This window comes from Plectropomus leopardus, chromosome 8, assembly GCF_026936395.1.
Source record: "Plectropomus leopardus strain MGB_pleo_1.0 chromosome 8, ASM2693639v1, whole genome shotgun sequence".
Lineage (NCBI taxonomy): Eukaryota > Metazoa > Chordata > Actinopteri > Perciformes > Serranidae > Plectropomus > Plectropomus leopardus.
In genome coordinates, this window is record NC_142183.1 from 9,261,008 (window position 1) to 9,288,873 (window position 27,866).

The window sequence follows — 27,866 nt, forward strand, 5'->3', positions numbered from 1 at the left end:
AGACTTCATTGGGACTGCCGACCCTCACAGGTGCAAATCAACAAATCTATCAACGTTTATCAAGAGCAGCAGTCTCCAGCCACAATAAATGCTTTTGTTGTGCAATAATCCAGATGGAAACATTAACAACACAAATGGATATTATATTACCATCTGTAACTTTACTTGCCTGAATTTCTGAGCCCACTTTAGAGATCTGTGAATGGCTGATATTAAGGATGTTAAAGAGAACAGACTGACCGCCATCCGCTCTTAACCGCCTCCACTGTGTTGCCCCTAAGCAAGACAATTAACCTCCAACTGCTCCATTGAAATTTTATTGAGCAGTTGTGTTTGTGTGTCTGTTATACACTTTGCCTCAGGCAAGAGCTGGAAATAACAATATGCTCCAAGGCAGTTTTTTCCTCTAAATATATGGGAATATACCTTTTTGCTAAATATTCACTGAATGGGAGGTTGATGGAAAAGCAAGTCAATTTTATTCATAGGACCCAGCATTACAGATTTAACTCAAGGGTTTTTTTTACAATGTGTACAGCATACAGCACCCTCTATTGACCTTCAGTTTGGATAAGGTAAACTCCCCAAAAAAGCTTTTAACAGGAAAATAAATAGAAGAAACCTCAGGAGAGGCAACAGAGGGATCCCTCTCCCAGGACGGACAGACCTGCAATAGATATTGTGTGTTCTGAAAAGACCAACATAGCAAAATTACAGCATGACAAAATTGTGGATGGATGGGGAGGACATAGAGCAACTTTTGGTGTCGCCAAACAAATAGGACCAGAGCCACACACAAGCACACATTCGACAAAGCTGAAGCACACTGTTGACACAGATAGAAGAAAGGAAACACTAAGGGAGAGAGAGACAAGGACAACATGCACACGAGAGAGAGACACAAGAGGGGAGGCTGAATCTCCTGGTGGACGAAGATCCTGATCCTAAACTTCTGGAATAAGGCAGAGACAGACAGTGGAAAGATGGAGAGGTCCCAGTCTGGCCAGTGGTCTGGTACAGAGAGGCCCGAGTGAAAAGAGAGGACACGAAGGAGAAATTTGGGAGAGAGATAGAATCAGAGGATTAGAGAGATGCAGTGGTTTTCAGAAAGTTCACAGTATTCTCGTCCATAGGGTGAACATGGACTGTAAGTACCAGGCTTAATAGGATCTATTGAGACTGAGACCAAGCCACCAAAAGCATAATGATGACAGGTAGCATACAGGTAATGTAGATGAATATAAGCTTTATATAAGTGAAGGTAAATGGAATAAAGTCCTAAACCCTCAACATTGGTGCAGATCAAAGTGATCTACAGAAATATGTGTGATGACCACAACCTCTAAACTCAGCTTGATGTGGTGGTGGTGGCACTTAGTGTGTTGAAATTACTTTGTTAGGTTTAGAAAAAGATCATGTTTTTGTTTAAAATAACTATACATGAAGTGACATAAGTTGGCTAAGCCATGTACCATAATGTAACTACATAATGACTTAAGTAGCCTACGTAAAGTTAAAAGAAGTCCACGTTCACTTTTGGTTTTGGTGGAATTTGTGAAAGTCCTGCATTTGTTTGACCAGTCCACCATCCCAACCACCTCTCTACACTGACTTTCTCACTCTTTATACAATCTGTGGGGTTACAGCATTAACTATCACTCAATGCGTAATTTCTCTCAGCCATGGAATTTGTGTGTTTACCATGACAAAGGATCCTAATTAACTCTCTGTTGGCAGTGTTTTTGTGGTGCTGGCACAAAATGCAGTCCTACAGGTCATGGTCATACCACATATTTCTGTGCGACTGTCCTTTGATGATGCTACTTGCGGTGATTGACATCCACGATCATCGGTTTATTCCAAGTGCAGAATGGTCCCAATAAACTTTATCTTTGAAAAATATACATAAGACAATGCATACAATTCACAATGCAAGTAAATAAAACAATAACAATTTAAAAGGCAAGGAAATGACAAAATAAAAGTTAAAACTAAAAAACAAACCCACAGTAACATAAGTTAAAGGGATTTTGAAAAGGTGATGGACCTGAATAAGTTTGAAGGTAGGCTATAATGAAGTGAATAGAGGTACGTTTTTAGTCTTGATTTAAAGATTTCGACTGAGACAAATGTGACTGTTCAAACCTTCAAGCTGCATATAGAAAAAATTACAAAAAGGCAATGAGTAAGAAAGATAGTACAATCCTCTTCTAAATAAACTATCCATTTTAAACAGAATTCAAATTAACGAATTTATTTAAAAAAAGTAAAGCTGTACCACCTGTGAGGCGGTATGGGATTGTGAGTGAGACAGAGAGAACAGCCAAGCATGTACTTCAGATATGAGACAGGAATACTGATTGACTCTTTACATTGCAGTTGTGTTGTTTCGCCTCAGTGCAGTTGCGTCGCCTTAAGAGAGAGGAGTCCTATCATCAGGCAAACGCTTTAACGTGTTGACTGGCAGACACTGACAGGAATGCAACCCTCATTTCAGATTCCAAGGGTGTCTGTGTGGCCCAAGAAGCAAGCGCAGTTGGGGAGTGACTCGAAAGCAGATTATCACTTTCATCCCCTCCAAAATCTTTGAAGCTATGCAACAGTAGACACAGTCCTTGAACCTGAGACGCAAGAACCAGCCTTAAAATGAGAGAATTCAGTCTGCTTTGTATTCAGTCGAAGTATCCCAGAGAGGAAATGTAAATTCAAAATGCACAAGACTGAATCAATATTCAGGTCGATGCATTGTTAAAAGCGGGCACATTTATGTAGATAATTGGTTTGCATTGCTGTTACTGTATTTAAAAGCAAAAAATAGAGTCAAAGAACAGAGAAACAGTTTTCACTGCAGGACCGAATTTTTAACGTCCCTTATCTCAAGGTGGCCAGACAATTAAGAGCGTGGTCAGGCTTTTCTGGAGCATCTCAAGGATCAGAATCAATGGGTTGAAATCCCCATGAAGTCCCTAATGGTTTTAGAAGTTTAGCGAGAGCTGCAACATTATTGTAAATGCACCGAAACAGACAAACAAAAAAGGACTCTTTTGGGAGAGTTTGGATTTGAGGCACACATTATCTTACTGTAAAAGCATACTGTATTGCTGTTCCAGTAATTTTCTAGGAGCTGACTGCTTTTATGTGTATTATTTATCCTCTGATAGAAATTAAAAGTTGTTAAACATTACAATTAGTGAATGTTGAAGTGTTTATAATCTTCTGAATGTAACCTTTCAGAAAATCCATGTTTCAAGTGACCTCTCTCTGAAGCCAAGCTGCAGTCATTACCCTACATCCCTGCAAGCCAACACCCACATTGACCACAATAGAGACTGACTGTGATTGACTGGCAAATTAAATTACAATCTAATTTAGAAGAACTTTATTATCTGCATGTTCTTGTATTTTATTTGGACCATTGGCTTCAGCATACTAACTAGCTTGCTGTTGGCAAAGTTCATCATCAGATTACGTTACAAAGCAACCGACAGCAGATCCATGCGGTGTAGCTGTACAGCTAGCTGGCTAACCTTTGCTTAGGTTACATTTGTTGCTTTGTAACGTCATCCAATAAAGACATTTGCAAACAGCAAGCGAGTTATTTTACTATATTTGAGAGCTAGCACTCCTGTCTGTGTTATAAAGCAAGCTGATTTTTATATTAGCCAGCTACCACAATATGTCACATGCCAGTGTTTCCTCTGAGGTTTTTTCAGCACTGAAATTCTGATAGGGGTCACTGACTTTGATGAATTTACTATTTTTCAACTCAACCGGCTGTCCTTCTGCTTCACACCCACAGCAACAGAGATCTTCCTCCTGGAAGACCACAGATGGGACCTCCACGGAGACTGACCTTTCGTCTGCAGTGAACAGTTTGAATTCAGCTAGTGCAAACCTCAGCGGTAAGTGAACGTCCGTCTCTGCTGGAAAATGTAACTTAGACACAGCATGTGTGAACTCTGTGTTGTGGTTTGTTTAGGTTAGCAGACTCCATTTCTTATCTAATGTTAGCTACTGTTGCCAGTGTTGCCAGCTTGGCAACTTTGTCAGTATATTTAACAACTTTCCAGACCCTCTTAGTGCTTTTATTTCTACAAAGCAACCAGGGACAAATTTAGCGACTTGAAATCATCAGGAAAACAGAGTAAAAAGGATATTATATTGTATTTCATTGCCATATATACTGCTTACAGTAATTGCAGTCCATGGCTCTTCTGCCATGGGAATGGGGTCTTTCCTCCTCTCTTTCCTTGCACCATGCAGTATGTGTGGGACAGGCAGGAGGATATGTGACACAGTGCTTACAGCGGGAGTTCAGTTTTGTGAGTTTCTGTGGTTAAGAAGCTCTCGCTCTCTGGATTGGAAGTGCAAGAAAGCGGTGCACTGTAGTTTAACAGCCATGGCTCTTATGCCATTCAAATGTTTTGTTGAGGATTTTTCTATTGAACCAATTTCAGCAAAGTTTAATGACATCACCAATATGCAAACAAGTGTATTATGTCTTCTAGTAACTTTTGGAGCTAGTGCTTGCAGCTTTCATTGGAAAAGATTTGGCACTGATTGTTGCAAACTGTAGCACTGTAGTAGAGCTGAAGAGAGATGCAGCACACTGTGTGGAGAAGTTCACCTCGATGGCTTTCTGACAGAAAGGGATTTGTTGGTTAAGATTCATCACATCCTTTGCATTTTCCTGGAAAATTAGGCCCACATTAGTTCCACTGAAATCAGTCCACAGGTTGTTATAGGCAACCAACGTACTTTGGCAAGGTCTCAGTTTTTACAGTTTTTACATTCTGTTAGAACCAGAGACTATTATAACTGATGAAGCTGCCGTGACGTCACCCATAAGTTTATGGACTGCCAGTTTGAATCCTTGAGTACAGCACTTCAGGTGCTGCCATCTTGGGGTTTTTTTTTGAGCGAGAAGTGACCATATTTGGATGAAAGGTTGGAACTGTGGAGGAGTGAGGGGTAGATCTGACTCTCAGATAGCACTCAAGCAGCCCTGGCTTTAAATATGCGTAATGTTGGGCCTTAATACAATGTAAACAGGGGAGTTATAAAAAAAAAAAGAATTTCTGTCTGTTATAATAGCTGTTGAAATTAGCTATAGAAACCAAAACTGTTTTTGTACCAGGCTTTAAACATGTTTATTTCTGCTGCATTGACTTCATTTTTCAGCCTCAGGCGCTGCTGCTTCATTAAAACCTGTTCACCCTTTGGTAATAAAATATGTTGACATGTAAAGCGTTACATACAAAACCTTTAATCATATAATAGTGTTAAGTAAGTTCCTCTGATGGGGCATTCTCTCCAAATGACTGCAGCTTAACACTCTCATTTCTCATTGCAAAGCACCAATAAATCAAAGAATAGTTGGGGCTTTTGTATCAGATCTATATTGGTTGTCCTGGTGGATGGAGCTTAATGAAACTCCGTAGCCTCACTCTTACATGAGTAAATGAGAAATTAAGCATCAGAGACAGTTTCTCATTTCAGCCTAATTAAAGTTTTAATTGCTTGATGTTGAATAACACAGCATCTTGTGAGAAAGCAGACTCACCATTAGGCACACCATGGATCAGAAAAGAGCGGTGAGAGCACAAACAAAAATAATACACGGCGGCTCTTCTGCATAATTGGCCATGAATAGTCAACTCCTCCACATTTCTTAACAAAATGACAGGGGTGGGTCCTATCCTGTAAACATAAACACACGCACGCACGCACGCACACACACACACACACACACAAACACACAAACACACACAAACACAGTGTTTCATCTGTTGTGTGCCTGGTATTTTGATGATTGTGTGTGGTAGACGTAACACTGCAGAAATGAAAAATACAGTAGGTGGACAAAAGACCTTGGAGGCTAATCCTATTGGTTTTGCCATCTCTAGGAATCTACATTTCATATGGCTGGGTTGAAGCTAATGGCTGCGGGGTGTGCATGCCAATCTCATTAGAGCCAGGTGTTGGGATTCAGCTCACTATTCCTCCCTTTCCTTCCTTGGCAGCTTGTACGTGCTGTCTAACACTAAGACCTGACAGTGGTTTGCTCCATTTTCTCTCATCCTGAGCCCAGTGGACACCTGTGGTGACGGTAATTGAAGGCTCTCAGATCTTTGCGATCACTCAGCCCCGTCGTCCCGCAGTTACTGGTCATTCTGTTTAGGAAAAAATGCACCGACTCGTTTATGTTTTACATAAGTGCACCTCTGAACTTATGGCCTACATTGAAGGGCGTTTGATGAAAAGTTTTTTTTTCATGTTTTGCTTTTTTGTGATTCGGCAAGTGTAGCTGTGAAGCTGTTTTATTCTGTGAAGGACAGATGACACACAACAAGGACATATTTCAAGCAATGTCCTTTGTGTCATGACAGTCATTTCAACTAAATTGGGTTTCCAGTCTTGGTTTCCAGCCTTGGAAAAGGCACAGACAGACAGAAGACAAATTAAAGGAAAAACCTAGAAAAGAGTGGAGGAATATATACAATGCAGATACTTTCGTGTACCAGGAATCACTGAATGGTTTAGTTAGTATTAAAATAATGTAAATACTACAGACTCTTAAGTCATCACACCAGTTTAACACCTATGGAAGATTTTACACCAATGAGTAACACAGTGCTCTCCACCACCATCTCCAAAAAACACTAAATGAATTAGTACAAACTTTTATTTTCAAATCTATTTAGTGCTGTCTGTGATTGTCCCTGGTGGTCCTTTTGGTAGGCTACAACAGCAACCTTTGTGGATTAAAAATAAAGCCAACCCAAAGGTGCCAAAAACTGCAGTTTCTCTAGTGGTCACTTTAGGCAGACTTCAAAAGCAGGTCAATTCCTGTAGACCCCATGTTAAAATACCTACCTTTGCAGCAGAAACAAATGTGCTTACAACATGGTTAAAAAAACAAAACAAAACAAAAAAACCCCCTTTCTTTTGGTGAAGGAATGGTGTTCATCCCTTCAATAGCTTAGAGTTCCACAGAATTTGCGCGGAGCATTGAAGCATGTCCTGAACGGCTCGTTGTTGCCTTACATCATACTGACACTTCATACTGTTTTTGCCTGAAATTTATCATCCATTTGTACATTGAAGTGACTTGAATCAAGTGAACTTGCAACTCATTAAATTTGGATACTGCATCTGGCCATATTGCGGTTTTGTTTCTATGTTGCTTAATTGTGCAGCTCCCATAAGAAAACATTGAAAATCAAAACCTCGCAACTTCATAACCCATTTGTCAAACAGTGTTCATATTGGGTGATTTTGCAAAAGCCCAAATAATGCTCAATAGCTGATGATGTGTCCCTACCACGAGCTGGTGGTTGGCAAAAAAATACTGTAGTGCAGAGGGCCCTTAAAAGGTACAAGGGACTATTACCATCTCTTCCTGTGCTATGAAATGCTGGCATAACAGCCTGATGTACTTTATGGATGCTGAGAACTTCAACCTCCAAACCTTTACCTTTCATTTTTTCCACATAATGGACAAACCACTTGCACCCAATATGAATATAAACCCTGCGGTGGAAATATATAGCTGTGTCATTATTAATTACATATTTTCACATACACCACACACACACACACACACACTACTCTGTATTTTATTTCTTGTCTTAACCTGTGTACGACTCAGCTAAGTTGATGGCACATTTTAGGTCACTGTAATAAATTGTGTTACCCTGGCTTCATCCTGGAACAAGGACATCTGAATTTATGTTTATTGAGCAAATATATTTTTATGGTACCACAATCAGATGATTTCAGGAAATGGCTGAAAATCAGGAAGAGTGAATCCAATGTCTGTTTTGATTGGTGTGTAAAAAGGACCGGCCCCTATGTGAAGTTATATCACTAGCTGTCAAATGTGGCTTGCTTCAGTTGCTTTGCGAACCAACTCAGGTCTTTGATTATAGATCTTTCTATTTATTATGACTACGTCTCTGAGAAGTTCCATTTTTAATTTAAAAGTACAAGACGTAGATACATGGCTTAAAATCAGCACGGCTTTTTCCTCCACTCTTACTCCTTGTTGTAGATAATCTTTAAATACACAACAGGAATGGTCGGGCGCAGTTGTTTTTCTCTGATATTGTCACAGGATCAGTCTGTTTTTTTAGGTTTCAATTTATTCTGATTATGGCATGCTTTTGAGGTAAGTGTGTTGGCAAAAATATGTCAGGTACCTGGTTATCGCTAGCTTTGGTGGGTGAGCGGTGGATGAACAAAAGTTTTGTTGTAGTTGCTTTATGGATGTTACCTCACTGTTGACACTTCATCATGATGAGTGGCAACTGTTGTGCTGACTAAGTGAACTGAGGAAGCCGAAGATGAATATTACATTACCTCCCTTGGAGCCAAAATAAAATACCTTATAGCTGGAAGTTCATATCTTTGACGGATGTTACATCCTGCGTAAATACGAGGTCTCCTGTAAAACTACATCAACAGCAGTCCATCTAAATCCACTATGGATGCGCTGCGCCGTGGAGCTACTGTATGTCATATGCAGGCACCGTTGCAAGAATGCAGACTCATCACCATAATACAGTCAGTCTAAGTGAAAAGTGAGGAGGAGTTTTTTTTTTTTTTTCCTCGCCTTGTCTGACGCATCCGGAATATTACCACGAATACCAGCTGGAAGCCTCATAAATCATCGGGGGCCTACGGGACAAAAGGGATCACATGGCACCAGGGCGCAGAAGATGCTAAAGGGTTCAACTTTAGTAACGATAAGAGCTTCCATTCAGAGAGCAGGGTTGTGGGAAGTAGATTATCGGTACAAGCGAGGTCAGGGGATGGGGGTATAATTAATACTGTATGAGTTAAACCTATGACATGCTTCTCCTGCTACCAACTGCTATCTGATTTAAGTAGAAAGGACGGAGGAGAAAATGTGGGTGGAGAGCAAAGCACTGTGGGTGGGTGGGAGGTGGGGGACGCTGCGAGGAAACACTTCTCTCTCCCTTTTTCAGGGCTCAGTATTGCTCTGTCTCTTCTTATTAGAAAGCTAATGCAACTGTCTGTTCTAATACTGGAGAGCAGCTTTTATTCTTTTTTTCTCCTTTGCAACCTTTTTCTATTCTGTTCAGCACTAATCTGTGCAGTGGCAGCAGATGATAAGACGGGGCACATTCGCTTACTCTCTGCGCTTTTTACAAGCTTTGTCTGGGCTCAAGCCGTACAGTCGTTTGTTTCAACAACTTTGCTGTAGAATCCTAGGAAGCCAGAAAAAAAAGGTGGAAAACTTTTCCAGGTGAATTTTTCTATAGAGTTTCTGTAATTCTTTAGAGGTTTTCTGTTGATATTGCCCTCCAAAACCTGAAAGAAAGCACGGCCTTCTTTGTTTTAAGCACAAAGAAGCTCCAGTTTTAAGGCCTTTGAAGTGCACAAAGTGTTGGAGCTTATAGAGGTATTGTTCTTGGGGAGAGAGGATGAATTTTAGAGTGAATTTAAATCTTCAGGCTTAACTTTTACTGGCACTTGTATTGTAAAGATCAAACATGTCTTACTGGACCTTGAATGCAAACTAAGAACCCCCAGGCCAGAAAGAAGGAAAAAAGGGAATCGTGAGGACTTGTCTGTAGATAATTCTGATGTAACTCCACTTCTTGTTCAATGGAATTGCACAGCGCTGAGAAAAAGACAATTAGCTCCATGATAAATCCACATGGCGTGCAATTTCTAAGTTTCTCTTTGTAGCAGTGGAATACTTCAAATGTAAATGTCAGTTTCCCTTCAGTAGTCTGTTTTGCCTTTTCATGAATGGCTGCATGTTGAAGCACAGGCAATTACCAGCGACAAATAAACCACGATGAGGAAAAAATAATGGAGTGATATGCAGACATCTGGGAGTGCATAGAGGCTAATTCACTCAGAAAATGTCTTTCCTGGCTGTGGTAGGGAAACAAAACAGTTTCATTGTTAAATGTGATAGTCATGAAGCACCCTGCACAGTTCAGCAGCGATGCAGACGAGCAGAGCGAATGATCCTGATTGTTTAGTGTCTGCTGATATTGTCTGGTCAGATTTCTCCCCAGTCATTAGTTAAAGGTCCACACATTATAAATTACCACATATTCAGTCTAATTCACAAAATGAAAACTAGGCTTGGGCGGTATCTAATTTATCATATCTTCATACCCCACTGAAATTTCATCGGGTATACGGTGTAAGACAGTGTAAGTGTGCCCTCCCTGCCCCAACAGCGAGTGCGCTACTGACTTTCAGCTTTTTAGACTAATAAATCCACAGTAGAAACCCCCAAAATGTTAAGAAAAGTAATATTCTTACACCTACATTCCCAATTTAACAGAGAAATACAACTGTAAACCTTTTGAATTCAGCTTTTTTTCTTGGTCAGGTAAGACTGACATGGCTTCATTTCATTAATTTTTGTGAACTCATCTTAAAGCACACTTCACTTCGTCAAACTCGACAGAAACAAAATAAAACTCACCCATACCATCTTGGTTCTTGATAAATCCTTAATTCACTAAGTTAGATGTGAAAAAACATGACGTTATTCCTCAGTCTCTCTCTGCCGTTGCTGGCTGTTTACAGTCTTTTAGCTCATCCCTCCACCTCTAGGTATAGATGTGTCTTTCAGCTTATCTGCCTGTTCCACCAGATTGGGCTGTGATGGTGTGTGCTGTGCACGACATACAATGAGTTAAAAAGAAAGAGAAGTGCCTGTATTTATGGTGGTATTAAAAAAAATATTACTTCAGCTTTTGTGAATACCTTGATATATCATAATACCATCCAAGCCTAACTTCAAGGTCTACACAGTATAAAAGAAATAAAACATATTACAAGAATGAACAGAAACGGCATTTCAAAATAAAAGCTCTGTGCCGGAAATTTGCTGTACTTGAAAAAAAAAATTAAAAAAAAGGTGTGCTTTTTTACAAACTTGACACATTCATGGGCCACTTGTGGTCCATTTAGAATGAACCACAAGTGGCCCATGAATGTGTCACTGCACTAATGTACTGACTGTTTTGCTGTATTATATCAGTCTTAATGTATTTTGGTGTTTTGCTGCCAGTGGGGCACGGTGGCTCACATCTGTAGATCCACTTTATCTAATTTAATTTCAGCACAGTGTTCATTTAATCCCACATTTTCTGCCATGGCAATCAGACTTCTTCCTCTAGCTCACAGGGGAGTGCTGCTCTCTGTCCATCAACAAAAGAGGAGCTGAAATTAGAAAGTACAGCCTTTCAGTGTGGCAAAACATTTCACTAATTTGTTAAATGCTGGAAAACATCCAACATGGACCCAAGGTGTAAAAATAATAACTTTTCACACATTTGATAAATGTTGGAGTTCTTTCAGTATTTAACAAATGTGTGAAAAGTTTTTGTACGTTTATTAAATGTTGGGTGTGTTTCAAAACTTTAGTAAATAGGGAGAAACATTTCACACTTTTTTAAATATTGGAAAATGGATCCAGCATTTGCTTAAGATGTGAAACCGTTTTTTGTGAAATGCTGGGAGGGAGTTGTTAGATGAAAGAATACTTTAGTTTGTTGAATACATGCTGAGAAAGGGTTCCAGAAAATAAACACTGACTAAATATTTTTATTTTTGCAAAGGATATTTAATTTTTCTAATGATGGGAGGTTCAAAAAGTGATGCAGGTTATAAAAATAACTGGCTGCAATGTGAGATTACATAATGGGGTGCACCAATCAGAGGCTGCCGTGATTGGCAAACACACAAACAGATAATTCTTACAGAGTCAGTGGCGTATTCAAAGCATGCAGATTGAGATGTGAGTTAAGTCACTGAAAAATCACATTATTATCTACAGACAGCTAATTTACCTTGTTTTCACCTGCACATATGATATATGATCTGGAATTCATTTTGAGAAAAGTAAAACAATTTGTATATCTTTTAGCTGTTCTTATATTCCCCTAATCCATCTAGCAGCTTGAGAAGAAAATCCATGAAGAGCTGTTTTCACAGCCCAGTCCCCAGCAGAAAATGTTGGCATTGCACATTTCTACAAACCAATACTTGCATGTTTTATATATATCTCATCACCATTTCTAAAGTGATTTAATATGTAAAATACTCTAATCTTGTAATCCAAAGTTGTAGGAGATGGTAGATTGTGTGACACTTAGGCAAAATGCCTGCCAAGCTGCAGACCACTGTTTGAGACAAACAGTCTCAAACAGTGGTCTGCAAAAACCCGGTTGTTGTTTTCAGCGAGTCATTACTGTGTCCCACAGATTTTAAGCCTCAAAACACTGACGCGTCTCTAGGGACCTGTCACTGTACTTCCAGCAGGGATAGTCACACGAAAAGCAGTTGTTTTTTGCAGAAATATTTCAGTGCTCCCAGTGGGGATTGTGCCCCCAACAAGGTAGTATAAGCCAAAACCTAACCTCAACCAAGTGTTTTTGGGCGTTATAAACCGAATATTAATCATAATGTTGTTGAAACATAAAGTTTGATCCTATCTGCTACATTACAGTGTGCAAATTTAATTTATCTGTGGTTTGCAGAAATGTACAATGCCAATATTATTTCTGGTGATTGTGTTAGTTTTTTCAGCCGTGTTACATAATGTTCAATCCTAGTTGCAAACTGAATGTGAGGTTTTAGTCACAAAATATATGAGAGTTTGATGTTGACCAACCATTTTCTTGTCATAATTCCTGATATGTGTACTGATGACAAAGGTGGTTCTAAAATTATATTTCCTCAATTCATAAGCTAATACAGAATTCATATTATTTTATAGCTGTGTCTCTGAGGTAGAGCAGGTTGTCCTCTAATCGGAAGGTCAGGAGTTCGATCCCCGGTTCCCCTAGTCAGCATTTTGAAGTATCCTTGGGCAAGATACTGAACCCCACATTGCTACCAATGCAGCGCCATATGAGTGTGAGTGCGTATGAATGGTTACTGAGTGGCAGGTGGCACCGTGTATGGTAGCTTCTGCCACCAGTGTGTAAATGTGTGTGTGAACGGGTGAAGGTGACGTGGTTTGAAAGCGCTCTGAGCGGTTGGAAGACTGAAAAAGCGCTATACAAGTGCAGTCCATTTACCATTTACCATATATTTAAACTGTTCTGAGGCAGACAAATTCCATTAATCACAAACCAAACATCTGAAAAAACAAATGTAAAAGTGAAAGGGGGGCACAAACTTTACACAGCACTGTAAAACTGAATCCGCTAATGTGCAATCTTGTTGTTGTGTTCACTTTTTATGAATGAAATCCATAAATTTTGTGCGAAGCTACGTAGTGCTGTGCTCAGGCTCCAGATGCACCACTAGATTGAGAAAGAGGATGCTCTTTTTGGTTATCTAAAGTCATGCAGTGATTAGTTATTCCAGACTTAATCATTACTTCTTTTGCAGCATACTCAGGTGATTGTACACATACTGAAAAAGTTGGATATCAAAGTTACCACATACATATCCTTGACGTAACTTACTTATGGAAAATGCACTCACTGGTGGCCGAAGCCATCAGATTTACTGCTGGCAAAAGACATAATCTCACTAAAACTCATCACTGAAACATACAATATAGGTTGTCCAGTGTCTTTTTTACGAGTCTATCAGCAGGAGCACTGCAAGCCATGATAATGATGAGATAGATGAATAATTTTTCATAGGTGTCACTGGATGTCATGGAACTTATAACATTTATGAGGGTGGTCTGTGGCCGCCCGACGTATTAAAACTGTGATGTCCTGTTGTGCGGGACATTGTGGGATCATGTGGTGCTCATAAAGGAACTGGTTTGTTGGAGTGGATACCCCAGTGTGTCATTTGGTACTCATCAGGTCCTCTCTTGCCCTGGTGGCATGATTAAACTTTGTGGGAGTCATCAGATTTGCTGGCACTTGGAGATTAAGCTGATCTCAGACAATCCCTCAAGCAGAGGCAACCCTCCACCATTGTAATTTTATGCTAATAGAGAGATATCTTTCAACAATGTAGTAGGCAGCAATTCCAAATCTCTTGCTCTCTCTCTTACTCATTGCTTCTTCTTTTCTCTCTGTCACTATCTCCTCCTCTTTGTCCCCCTCCCTTTCTTCCTTCCACCCCTCCATCCTTCAGACTTTGCTTCAGTTTAAGAAATCCCAGTGACACTATTCAGCTCCAGTCAATCTAATCTTATGTGTAGGATTGTGTGGTTGTGTAACGCTCTCCCAACCTTTTGTAAACACAAACATACAGAGGATATACTGTGTAGTTTTAAAGGATCACACAGAAGACTGTTAGGCATTGTTCCATCATATTTGTTTGTTTCCTTGTACATAAGCTTATGTTGTCCCCTGATTTCAGCCCAACTGGCAGACAAAAATGTTGGTGTTGAACATTTCTGCAAACTAGAAATATGTTAAATTTGTAAATTTAAGTTGTGATAATGCGCTGGTTAATGTGTGGTCAGGTTTAGACACAAAAACTACATGGTTAGGGTTACAGAAAGATCATGTTTTGGCTTAAAATGCCCCATTTGGTCGGTGCAAACACAGCAGGACATGTCCAAAATCATCATGAAAAAATAAAAAAATACAAGCCCTTGTTGCTACAAACACAGCTCTAAATGTCACATCCTCTTATTTAAAAAAAAAAAACATGTTTTGTTGGTCTGCTCCTTGGCTGCCATCATGCTATACCCTCCTACTTCCGATGAGATACTCAACTCGTATCCATGTTCTGAAGTACATCATACGTATGAAACATACAAATGTAAAGTATCTGTGGTTTGCAGAAATTTTACATTTTATTATGGCGACTGGGCTGCTGATTATGTCTATTTTTAACTGCGCTTTTTTATCAATAGAGTTTAATGTCTGTATTGCCTGTAGTCATTTTGTCGCAACACTGTTATTTCTAACTGTGCTACTATACCTTGAAGATCTCAATATTCAATATAATTTTCAATACCACGGGGGAAAATTGACAACATCCATTTTCATTTTTTATTAAAAGATATATATATAACAAGGCTATAAAATAACTTGGGTAAACATTGCCAGTAACAGAAAGTGAGGAAGCCCAGCTCGTATCGGTGTATCACTGCAGAAAATGATTGAATCTGTTTCAGATATTCAGAATTAATTAGTACAAAGTCAAACAATAGTATGGTAAAGATTAGGCAGCTCCTCACTCAGTCTTTTACTGCAATTTTCTGCCTGTTCGAGGGTTGTTTTTTTTTTATTTTGGAGATTTCTGTGTTTGTGGTTTTGCCCAAGCTCCACTAATTTGAAGAGGGCAGGTGGTCCACATTCTGTTGTGCACCAATCACATTTCAGCAACTTTTGATTGAAAATCTGATGACAGCTGTGGGGTTATTTGCCTTTGTTGCCAGGCTGCTCTCAATCAAATCTGATCAAACCATAACCACACAGTCCTGATGTAACAGTTTGACTCTTTGAGGGTTAAACTCTTGATAGTAACACCTAAAGACTTTTATTGTTACTTATCTATTTATGGATATCATATATCTTTATAGTTTATATATATTTTATAATATATTTTTAACACCGTAGACACTTTCCTAGGATTAGCATTGGACATTGGAATTAAATATTGTGAGGGTCAGAATAGTGTAACATGGATATTACTGCTGTACATACAGATACTGGGCCAGCTGTTCATGTCGGCCTGTGTTCTACGACTCAGCCCAGTCACATGAATAAAAAAGTTGCATTGTACATTTATGCAAACCACAAATCCGTTACATTTGTACGATTCATACATACCCGCTGCTGTTTTTCAAGCAACTTTTTAGTTCCCTAAAAGTTTTGACAAACCTCTGATCAGGGATAATACCACAAAGCAGTGTTTTCTGTGCCATGAAATGTGGTTGTCTCTTAACGGGACATCACTGTGTTTCCAGCTGGGATTATACCATGAAAAGGGGGTAAAGTTAAGTGTTTTTTGTGCTTGGACCTCACCACATGTTAACCACATTGCTGTTGAAACTTAAAGAAATGTAAAGTTTCAATATTGCTACATAGTAACAGATGTAAAAATGTATGATGTAAAAATCTATTTGTGTTTAGCAGAAACGTACAATGCCAACATTGACTCACACCTGTGGTTTAGTGCTGAAAATATCCTGTTGTAAAAAGCAGCATCCCCAGTCCGTATCCTGCCCAGGACCTTTGTTTTGTCTCTCCCTACCTCATTTCCTATTTCTATTGCTGATCTAATGTAATCTAATTATATGCCCAACAGAAATAATGTTATTTAAAAAAAAAAGCATACTTCAAGGAATCATTTACCCTCATATATTAACCTAAAGTTTGTGCCTTAGCCAGTTCTATGTTCCTCTGGACTTAACGTTTTGTGTCTAGGACTTCTTCGAGCTTCCAATGTTATCTTGAGCCTAAATAATGTAATCCAGCTGTTAAGAGAATAATAATATCCCCTCTTGTGCAATGCATCGCACGCCAGGGAGCCAGAACAGAGCAGGAGAGGCGTCCTGTGTCTTCTGACAGAGGTGGTCCCCCGTGCATATGGTTTTCTCGCACAAACATTTATTTCTGCCTCCTTTTGCAGACTGTGTAGGTGAAATCAACCCACAATCAACCATTCGAAAATGATTCTAATGATGTCATTATTGTTGAAATGACAGATGATAAAAACAGTGACAGACGAGGACAGGCACAGCTTGGGGGAAAGAAGTGAAATCATTTTGACTTCCCTCTGAACCACCTGTAGCATCAGCCAGATGGTGAGTTGAAAGAGAGTGTGTGTGGGGAGGGACATCTCGCTGATTATGTCCCTACTCACTTGAGGGTGCATCTGGTGTATAAAGAGTCTGTTCACGCTGTCTCTCTGCGAGCGGCAACCACTACACTTTTTTTTGTTGTTGCGATGTTTAATATGAAGCACTGTGTTTGTGCAATGAATTAGGCATAATGAGGCAGTCCACAAAGATGTCATGCAGCATACTAAGTTGCACAGTTTTGTCGTACAGTAGGATTTATCGTATTTGGAGCTGAAAAGCGTCCTTGTTATTTTTCTATTCCAAGAATCTTTTGCTTCATGGTGCAAATACATAATTTGTGTGTACTTTGTGAGAGATATGCCACTATATTCCAGTTTGTTTTTCTTTTTTTTTTTTCTTTTCTATGATATTCTGACTCAATGGTTAACAGGTAGCTCGGCTGAAATGCATAGTGGAGCTTTTAGAGGCTCTTATATTACTCTTTGTGACCTGAACAATCAGATGTTTGAGAGATGCATCAAGGGAATGGAGTATGGGATTTGTCTTCAGCTTCAAAGTTCATCTTTTGCCTTGGAATAAGCAGTTTTTTAAATAGTCTCACTTCTAGTGTTTAGTATCTATTTTTTGAGCTCTGACAGCAGATGGAGTTGGCCATGTTGTCATGGAAATTGATGATCCTCTCCAGACATATAAAAATACTCTACTTTGAATGATAATTTGAGTTTTATATGGTTTTTCCACAAAAATAGTTTACTGACCTTGTTAAAAATTATCTTTAAATTATCCCCTCTCCTTCTCTCAAATTAAAAATAAAAAATCCACAATCTGTTATATACAAATACTTTTTTATTGCACAAGTTTAACTACTGGACACAAGATGTCTTCTTAACTCTAAAATCCACTCTCAGTGTGTGTGCTCTGGAAATTTTAAGTTTCCTTATCACACTTGTGTCAGTTGCTGAACTACGATTGACTGCTAAACTTGTGATGTCACAGAAATGCTCTTGCATACACACCCTACACTCAGATTTATGATGAGAACAGAGAAACTTTCCCTTCTCAGCGGATGAATGTGAAAACAGCCTCGAAGTGTCAGACTGTGCGGCTTCATCATTCTGCAGAGTGAAGGTCAAACGCCCAACTGAAGTAACAATAAGCAAACCACATTTTAGAGTTGAGATGAACTGCTTTTGTTTTTCACACAAGCTCTAGTCCACAGTGGCTTCAAGGTTGAGAATCATAGTTATTTTTTGATCTTGTAAAATTTAATCATTTTAATGTCAATAGTTAACGGTTTCTTTATGTGGATATTACTGGTCAGACAAGGCCAGTTTTCAACAATGCAACAAATAACTGCAGAAATTCATCATTTGAGATTCAAACTGAAAAAATACTATATAAATGCGTTGTAGTAAAATGTCCCATTTACATGCTTAATGAATACTATATGACCTGCTGTAAAGCTAGAATACAATAGAGAGTTAACCTCACACTGGAATCAGAGCTCCATTTAGCTTTTCTTAGCATTTTTTTCCACTGAGATGACCCGTGTCTCCTGAGGAATATCTGTCTGTTTGAAACATTAGCTTATTGCATGCACGCTAATAATCCACTATTATTTCAAATATGACAGTACTCTATATCTGATAAGGGTCATGTAAACAGCATATTTGGTATTGGATATATTCCGAATTAGGCCTTTCTCCCAGATGTAGGATTTTCCAATTAAACTGGGAATGAATCCTATTTTGGTTCTATTATGATGCAAAGAAGCAAAATAGGATAGGAACAGGAAAAGGACACGTTGCAGGGCTGCATGTAAACAGGGATATTAGTGGAATATTAAATTTCATTAGACATAAATTAGTAGGACCATTGTATTTTTTCAGAATGGGGGCCAAAATCCAAATATTTATTGCATGTAAACATAGTCCCTGCTGTGTATCAATTACTCACATAATTTGACATTAAATTTATGAAGAAAACTTTTTTTCTTGCATGTGTCTGGTACAGTTTTCTGACAGGAAACTGAACTAAAGTGAAATTTATCATTGCTCTGTTCAAAGTGAGATTCCATTGACAAAAACAGTAATATTGCCTCGCTGAGCACAGGAACTGCTGGTCCACTACTGCCGCAAACAGTTATTATGTAGCTTTGGTGAATCCAAACTAACCCTTTAAAACATCATACTCCGAAAATAACACTAGCAAACTACCAATAGAGACATTGGTGGACCAACAGATCTCATGTTCAGTTAGGCGAAATTACTGTCTTTGTCTGTCTGTTTGGGAAGCATACGAGTGGATAAATGAGATCCTGCACAAATGCTGTGAGTTTGTAAACAGATGTTTTGATACAGTTTTGCTGTTGTTAAATATGGTTGCCTATGACTTAAATTCACCAAGAATTTTTATTTTGATGTAATAAATACACAGTTTTTTTTTTTATTTCTATGTAAGAAATAGCCAGTTTTCTTCATCAAGGCAACTTAACAAAGGGTGAATAAGTATTCCTTTAAGGAACATCTGATCTGTAATAATTTCTTGAAAATGTATTAATGCATGAAAATGTTAGAAAGTTTGCATTTGGCTTCATACAAAATGTGATAAAACCAATAATGTAATATTTTTTTACCAGTAATTAAATAAATATAAATTTCTTGCACTTGCACACTTTACATTTCAAAAAGAAGCTACAAGGATTATATTCTAAGTTTTGAAGAAACAAAATAATCCCACCTAAGGTATTACATTATCATTAAAATAAAATGTTTTTACAATATCAGTCAGGCGATGTAACTGCATTGTTATTACATTATTGGGTTTTATTACATTTTTGATCAGGTTAAGACATTACATTTTTAGGTATGACTACATTTTCAGGAAATTATTACATTATTATGTGCTACAGGGACCTTGAATTCGAGTGTGCAGATACCTTTCTAGTGTATTACTGTATTATTTTGCTGTCCATGCAGCTCACATTGAGATATTTTAGATGTGCACATGTGAGTTGCTACACGTCTTTTCTAGACTAACATACTCTGTAGCACAAATGAATCTGAGATAGACAGCTGCAACAATCCAAAGAATAATCCAACATAAACATTAAGGATCATTCCCATGAGCTGTTTCCTCCCATGCAGGTCTAATCATTTGATTTCACATACCCCGACTACACAAAATATTAACTCATCCTGCTAACGTTGCCCTCCTTTTCCACCATGTCACCAGGCTTAAAAAATGATTCCATCTACATCTCCCTTCAAGAGTGAAATGGGAGTGAAATCAATTAAAGATCATAACCTTCACCTTATCAGTCTATTTCATGGCAAGAGCAGGTGGTCCTGATACTCAGCGGTTTCTGTATATTTGAGGAGCGGCAATCTGACGCCAGGCATCAACACTCGAGCAGAATTTCTATGTTATTTTCCGAGCTTAAGCAGTTCAATCCTAAAGCTCCAGTTGAACCGGGGCTCTAATTTGTGATGTGATGAAGAGAGAAAACCCAGAGCTGCTCCATTGGCACTGGAGCTCACTGAAGCAGTAGATAGGATTTGTGGACTCATAGAAATGATGTGTAGTATTTCACACCCAAATGAGCTTTATTATATTATAGGGTACATTGTCATCAATCAGAAAAATATCCATTTAGGCACCCCGAATGCAATTTGTGTCTAACAGAGAAGGGTTTTATATGTAATGCATGTACAGTGGGACTGTACATAATAATACAGAGCATAGTAACACTATCAGTGTTCAGTTATTTTTAGATTTTTAGTGGTTGAAAAAAATGATGCAATTGCAAGGAACCTGCAATGTAATATAATCATCAACTTGTTCCTTTTGCTTTTTCCCCTTTTTTCAAGATTTTCACACATTAACTTGCATTTTTGAACCCGGAGCTTTTGAGTCAATATCAGAGGGGACTGCACGTGCTCTGATTGTGAGCCTTTTGATTTTTTTACTTGGCATACAGTTGAACTCTTAGCTGTTAACATGAAACACTATCCTTCCTCCTCAGGCATTCTGAGAGGTGAAGGTTACGGAGCTATGGGAGCATGAAAGACCATTCAAGAGTATATCATGGCTGTTCTGCAGGCATAAAGTGTCTGCTTGTGTTGGCCTTGGAAGGTACTGTGCTATGCCTTAATTCTGACACTGAACCTGAGGCCTTACAGAACTGGCTAAGTGCTGTATCTGCTGTGCAGTTTAGGGGTAATACACTGTAGTCACTGCTGATACAAGTCACTTTAAGAGGGCTATTTTTCAACAATCCAAAGATTTGTTTTCCACTTTAACACAAAACACTGACTGTACTTACTGACTGACTGACTACAGATAGACTGAAGGAAAATGTCTCATGTTTACTCACAGAATCACAAGCGGCTTCTTCACTTCCTACTGTGAATAAGAGCGGATTTCGTGGGTGGGCTAGATTTGCTGAACCCCCAACCCCCTCCAATCAATATTGAGGCTTCCTGGCAATGCCTGATATTAGAGATAATGCAGAGAAAATAAATGGTACATTATTAATAGCAAGAAACTGATAGTACTGAAGGGGGTAGCTAAAATTGTTAGTTTGTATTCACCAAGGCTAGCTTTAGGCCATCACAATTTAATTAGCATAAAGCAACATAAACTCTGCCTCCAGGCTCATCATCTTTGGTTTGTTACACCAAAAGGGGATAATGCAGTCAGTCATGTGGGAGTTTGTGTGCAGTAAATGTTGCATGCTACTGGACCCAGCAGCCTAATATTGTTTGTGCATGTTTATGACTGAATGCTAAAGAACCTCCTGTGGTTGTGGTGATTCACAATTGTTGAAAAACCTATTTTTTTGACTGTTTTATACCATGATTGACTGCTGACTCCTCTTTACCAGCCTGTTGGTGCTGCATGTTTTCCAGAAAAAGGCTTGTCTAGTCTATGGTCTTCGTTGTGGCTCAAAAACTGACATCCGTCCATGAAAGCTAACTAATCTTACATACTACTGGACCCAGCAGCCTAATATTTTTTTGTGCACATTTATGACTGTATGCTTACAGACCTCTGTTTCTGTGATTCACAAAAAAAGCCTTTGTTATAGACTGTTTCATACCTTCATTAACTGCTTACTCCTCACTCCTCTTGACAGGCTGTGGAGGCTGCAAGTGATCATCAAAATCACATGGTATTTCTGGCAATCGACCAGGATTAAATCGAACCTTACACAGCTCTCACCTCTGGCGTCACAAGCAACGGTGCTACCAGTGCTCACAGAGCTTACAGAGTTTAGTTGAGGGGAAACATGAGGTCGTGACGGAGTGTAACGCCCAAGATAGCAGCGGTAACCACCGTACGAGCACAGTGCAGGGTGGCAGAGATTAGGTAGCTAATGGGACCTGAAGGGAAAGCTCATATGCACTATGCACAAACAACCACCCCAGCTACCAAAACAAAGAGCAGAAAAGCTCAAATTAAAGCACAAATAGAGGCAGTGCGACTTTATTCTCTGCTCAGGACGCCAGTACTCCACTATATCTTACTGTCGCAAACAGTTTTTTGCTGCTAAACGAATGTTCTGCATGTTGTATGTAGAGCCTTGGGTTTATGCACTGATGTTGCGTGAATCCAGGACACCTGGTTACAATACTATTTCACTTTTCTATGCGTCTTTCCATGACTGTCATGTAAACATGTCCCCAGACACACCTAGCTGAGATCTACACTCTACTCAGTGCACTTATCTCATTTTTTAATTTTTTCCAACAATGCAAGATGTGAAAAAGTTCAAAACTCAGCTTGCTTTGATTCATTTTTAGAATTAAAATTTAATCTGGAAAGGAAAGCGGGTGAAGCTATTCTGTGACAAATGTACTGGGGTGGGAGAGGGATAAGTAGAAGTCCAGCGTTGTCAAGAATCTGGTACTTCTTTTGGCAAGTACAAATGAATACAAGTCTTAGAGAAGAGGAGGAGATAGAAAAGCAAAACTCCATGTGTTGTTGTGCTTTTGAGGCAAAACAAAGAAAGAAAAGTTACATGAAGCAAGTACTTCCTCTAAACATCCTAATGAAAATTAACGCAGGACACAGATTAAAACCGTAGGGGGAACAGTGCGCAGTCAGCAGGATGCCGTGCCACGGGAGTAAGCAATACTTCAATGTCTAACTTAAGTCTACTTTGACGCATAGGCACAGATGGATGCAGCGGCTCAGTCTCTTGGCCTTTCGGTTACAGGCTGGCCTCTAACCACCAGGTGACCCTGCTGTCCCGTGGGGCTGCAGACCTCATGACTGACTGGATGGTAAAATTGTAAGAGACTGGGAGTGAAACCATCATGAGAGAAGGAACAGGATTGAAATGACAGGTGCACAGGTCGATGCCACTTGAGGTTGCTCACTTCCCTTTTATGTACTGCAATGCACTTCCTTTTTAATGTGCATGCCTGAGTTCAAGGCTCTCTGTGAGTGTTGCTGTATGTCTCTTTGAGTGTTTGTGTGACATTTTTGTTGTTTTTGAGAATGGAGTACCAGGTAAAGTTTGGTAGCCTTTCCTTTGGAGTCACACAATAGCTTATAAGTAAATAACTTCTCAGAAGAAAGATGAATCATTTAAAATTCCTTTGATAATAGACACAGATTACATAAGTCACCTAAATTGAAGTCTTGGTGGTTGACGTCGTTAGAAAGGCCTTTTTCCCCCTTAGAAACGTCCTCAGAGTCTTCTGTGTACAGAAGGGTCACCACTTTATTTTATTTGTGTTTGTGTGGTTCTATTGGATTTTAGTAACATTAATGAAATGTTTTTGTGTCTTTGCTTTACCAAACAGACCCTACACACAGAAGATAATCTATCATGCTAATTTTTAGGTTCATGCCAAATATGTAAAGGTTTCTACTAGAACATGTTTACATGCTTTAACAAAACATTTTCCTCACAGTCTGCTAGAAAACCTGTATTCACCTCTCAACAAACTAGACATTTTCCAGCAGGAATATGAGCTGAAGTCAGGGAGAATTAACAAGGTTAGCAGCCAACGCCACGTCTCCCTGATGTTAGCATCAAATGCATATGTAAATGTATATTAGCAGTGTATTTGCAGCCGGAAAATGGCGGCACTTTGTACCATGAAAATCACCAATCTGGCATTTTCAAACAGGAATATTATGCAAAATCACAGAAACTAACAACATTTGCAACCAAGCGTAGCCTCCATGTTTCTGTAATGTTAGCATCTGGCTAAACTTACTTTAGTACTTTAGTGTACTTGCAGCTGGGGAATGACTGTAGGAGAATAGCGGCTTTGGACTTGTTCCAGCAGGAATATGATCCAAAATCAGGCATAATTAACATCAGCAACCAAAATTACATCTTTCCAAGATTTTAGCATGTAGCTACAGCAGGAATCTGGTCCAAAATTGAGGAGAAATTTACAACATTAGCAACTCTGTTTACATGTTTATTTGATGTTAGCATGTAGCCTTACGTAGCAGTGTAGGCTATGCAATAGAAACACTTGCAATAGTTTGAGAAGAGCAGATTTCCATGTGAAAAAATTCGGCACACTATGATGCATTTTGTAGCCACAATAGAAAATACTGTTAGAATAAGATGACAATCGAAAATCTGAGAATTTTGCTCACAGAGATTACATCTGCATATGTTTATTTGAAACTTTGTCCATGTATGAACATCCAATAATGTAACACTATATAAGACACAAAAAATTAAAATGAAAAGTCCATTTTAAATAATCACTTCATTCACACCGGCATTATAAATAACAGCTCTTATTTCTGTTGAATGGCTACATCATTTTCTGGTCTGATCAAGTTCTTATAACCATCTAAATGCAACACTGACAAATGCACCGTGATGTTCTCTAATAAACACAAGAGTCAACAGATAACCAATAGAATAAGGGAGCAGCATTTAATTACCTGCTGTGCTCCTTCCTAACGCGTTATTGCCTTTTGCATGCAATAAAGAAAAGTAAATGCAATTTAACAACTAAATAAATTAAACCTGACTCGTAAATAGAAGCAGTGATTTGTCCTGTGGTTTTACAAACAACTGTACAATCTCCTGAGAGCCAAACCTATTCTTAAATGTGTTTTTTCCCCCAAAAAATCTGTTATCTAACAGTAACTGTATGTTGAATATAAATGACTCTACAGTACCAACGACTTTCTGGATCTGTGTTGCTTTGTCCCCGACAAAAAAGGAGCAATGTTGCATAAGACATAAAAGGAGCATGTGTTTAAACTAAAGAATAAAGAGCCTCAGTACAGTTGTCGAACCAGAGAGGAGCCCATTCTTTCAATGCCTTTTGGCTGAAATGTTGAGCCCATTAGACTGTTTTGCTTTCTGATGATATTACAGTTCTAGTTCCAGTAAAACTTACCCTGACCCTTCTTCACTTATTCTCCAGCGAAACCATTACGGGTAAAAACATAATTGCTGCCCTTTCCCCAATAGAGCCTCTTTTGAAACCATTACCAGACTGGTAGAGAATGATGTAGAAGTTCCATGAGCAAAAAAGGTCAAACTGGAGATTGAGGAAATATAGAGACCCACGGACACACTCCAAGCTATTATTAAAAGACTTGTCTGTGGTCTGAGTGGAAACCAAATAACCCTCCAGCTAAATTTAACACAATAAAAAAATCAGATTTGCCCTTTTAGTTTCTAGATAAGGGAGGCGGAATAGCTCAAATGATCAAGGCTTGGGCGATATGACGAGATTATCACTCAAAACGGTATTGAATTGCCAAGATGATGGTCATCTTGTGTCTATTATAACAAAACGATATTCAATTATGCAACGCCTATTATGAATTTTGCGTCATATTCAGTCTTTTTTTCTTACTTTGTCTATGTTTCACCCATACAAATGGAATGACTAGAAAGGTCATTGAACTGTGATCTTTGACTAGTACAAAAGAAAACGTCAATTGCAGTTTTTCAAATAAAAGTCTGCTTGACCGCACGGAGAAAGAGTACAAGTAGAAACAGCCACAGTGAGATGTTAGAGCTGCAGTCAGCACTTTTACTTGCCGTGTTGTGTGGAAAAACAAACGGGGACTTGGATTAGATCACTGCTTTTAAACATCATCACGCAAGATAAGCGCGTATCAGTTCCAAACACCCCTGTAAGCAGAAAGCCTTGTTATAATAGAGATGCAAACCCCTGTTGTGCTGGGCTGATGCGCCGGTCAAACAGAATCAAGCCAAGCAAGCATGTGTGTGGAAAATGCCATACGTGCGCTGTGTGACTCAGCATTTTTTGACGATAGTAGTGCACATCACTGTTTTTTCTGAAAGACATATGGTCAGAAGGGGAATTTCAATATCGCCATAGTTAATGTACCTGATTTATCTGGTTTAGTGTGAAAATGAATATGGAAAAATGTTTTAAAGATTGTCATATATTTTGGTCAAAAGCGATGTGCATGTCAAAGACAACATCCACGTTGCTGTCCTTCAGAATACCATGCTACATGATGCTTGTGCTGCGTCATTTATGCGAGAGGGAATTATCATTTTATTATTTACTAATAGTAAATAATTAGTGCTAGCAGATTTTCAGATTATGACACAGATCGTCTGTTTTTTTGTCTTGAAGAAGCATGTTTAACAGCTGTCATTTATAGAATATATCCAAAGGAAACATTCAGCATCTTGAGGAAAAAATACAACACCCAGCTTGCGATTAAGATTCTCAGCCCAACTGTGTGAAGCTGTCCTCTTTTTATCTGATGTCTGATAAGGTCTCCCCATCCGCCGGTCGCATTAACAAAACTCCTGAAATGGAACATTTTCCTCCTGGTGGCCTCCTAACTTCTGTGGCATCTGTCTCTGGCATCACTACAGCCACCAGACTATTATTTCTTAACAGTGTGGACAGTTATTGTGTTGATATTCAGCATCATTAAGACCTCTGTGCCTCTGTCTCGCCCGCGACCAAACAACCATTTGTTTCATTTACAGTGCAATTTCCAAATAAATGATAAAGATTTTTGTAAGCGGTTCCCAGTGTGAAGCTCGGTTCCTGTCACCGCCAGCTCCTGTGTGAGCCTTGGCAGGGTGCAGGCTGCCATTTGTCTCCTCTGATGCATGTGGACTCTAATGCCAGTCGCTGCTTTTCACTTCACAGTGGGGAGTTTCACTGGAAGATTGCGACACATGTGGAGGTTCCTGCTATCTCGCCACACCATCACCTCTATTTTGACCCATGACAGAGTGAACAGTTTATACAAGTCTATTTTGAATCATCATATCTCCCTCACTCTTGGGACTCCCTGCCTCAGCATCTCAGTCTGTGGCCAAGTCCGTATTATCTTTGAAATCCCTTCTTCAATTGCAGCTTCATATGAAGCCACATTTCCATTGCCTCTTTTTATAGTAACACCATTTTAATGCATTTTTTTGTAGTTCTGCTGATATTTTGTTGTAAACCTGTCTACCTTTGTTCAGTAAGGTGTTATGTAGGCATTATTTTTGCTGTTGTTGGTCATTTGAGTTAATTTATGACTTCAGATGTTATCAGATAACAACAAATATATAACAATAATACTTCACCTGCAAAATAACCATTTATATATCAATTACTTTCCATGTGTTATTTTGAATATGCGTAGAAAATGTTTTTCTGGCATGCTTTTTCTGTGATCGGAGAATCTAAAAACAGGCAAGCATTCTTCATGAACTGAAGTAAACAGGGACCACATTTGACAAAAGCAGAATTCTATCAAAACACTGTTTTACAAACTCACACAACTTGTGCAGTATAATCCAAGTCTCATTTATCCATATGCCCAGTACTTCCCAAATGCATTTATGCTAAAACATTACAATATAAAACAGTCCCCATTTACTTCAGTTCATGAAAAATGTTTGCTTTGTTTTGGATTCTCCTTCCACCCTGGAGGCATGTTTGAAAAACAAAGTTTGCTTTACAAATTCAAGGTTACACACGGTAAATGATACAAGAATGGTTATTTTGCATTGACAAAACAGGACATTTGAGGACATCATCTTGGGCTTTGGGAAAGAATAATCGACAGCTTGTCCCCCATTTTCTGACATTTTCTACAGCCAACATCTAATCAATGAATATAGAAAATAACAGAGATTAATTTCAATGACAATAAT

At 38.9% G+C, this 27,866-nt stretch overlaps 1 long non-coding RNA gene across 1 annotated transcript in view; it reads left to right on the plus strand.

Moving 5' to 3' along the window:
• Window positions 1-3,835: 3,835 nt before the first annotated feature.
• Window positions 3,836-27,866, plus strand: part of LOC148188850 (uncharacterized) — a 111,658-nt gene continuing 87,627 nt past the window's right edge. The window contains exon 1 of the long non-coding RNA XR_015777152.1: window positions 3,836-3,902. This is a non-coding gene — a long non-coding RNA (uncharacterized LOC148188850). The remainder of the gene's footprint in view (window positions 3,903-27,866) is intronic.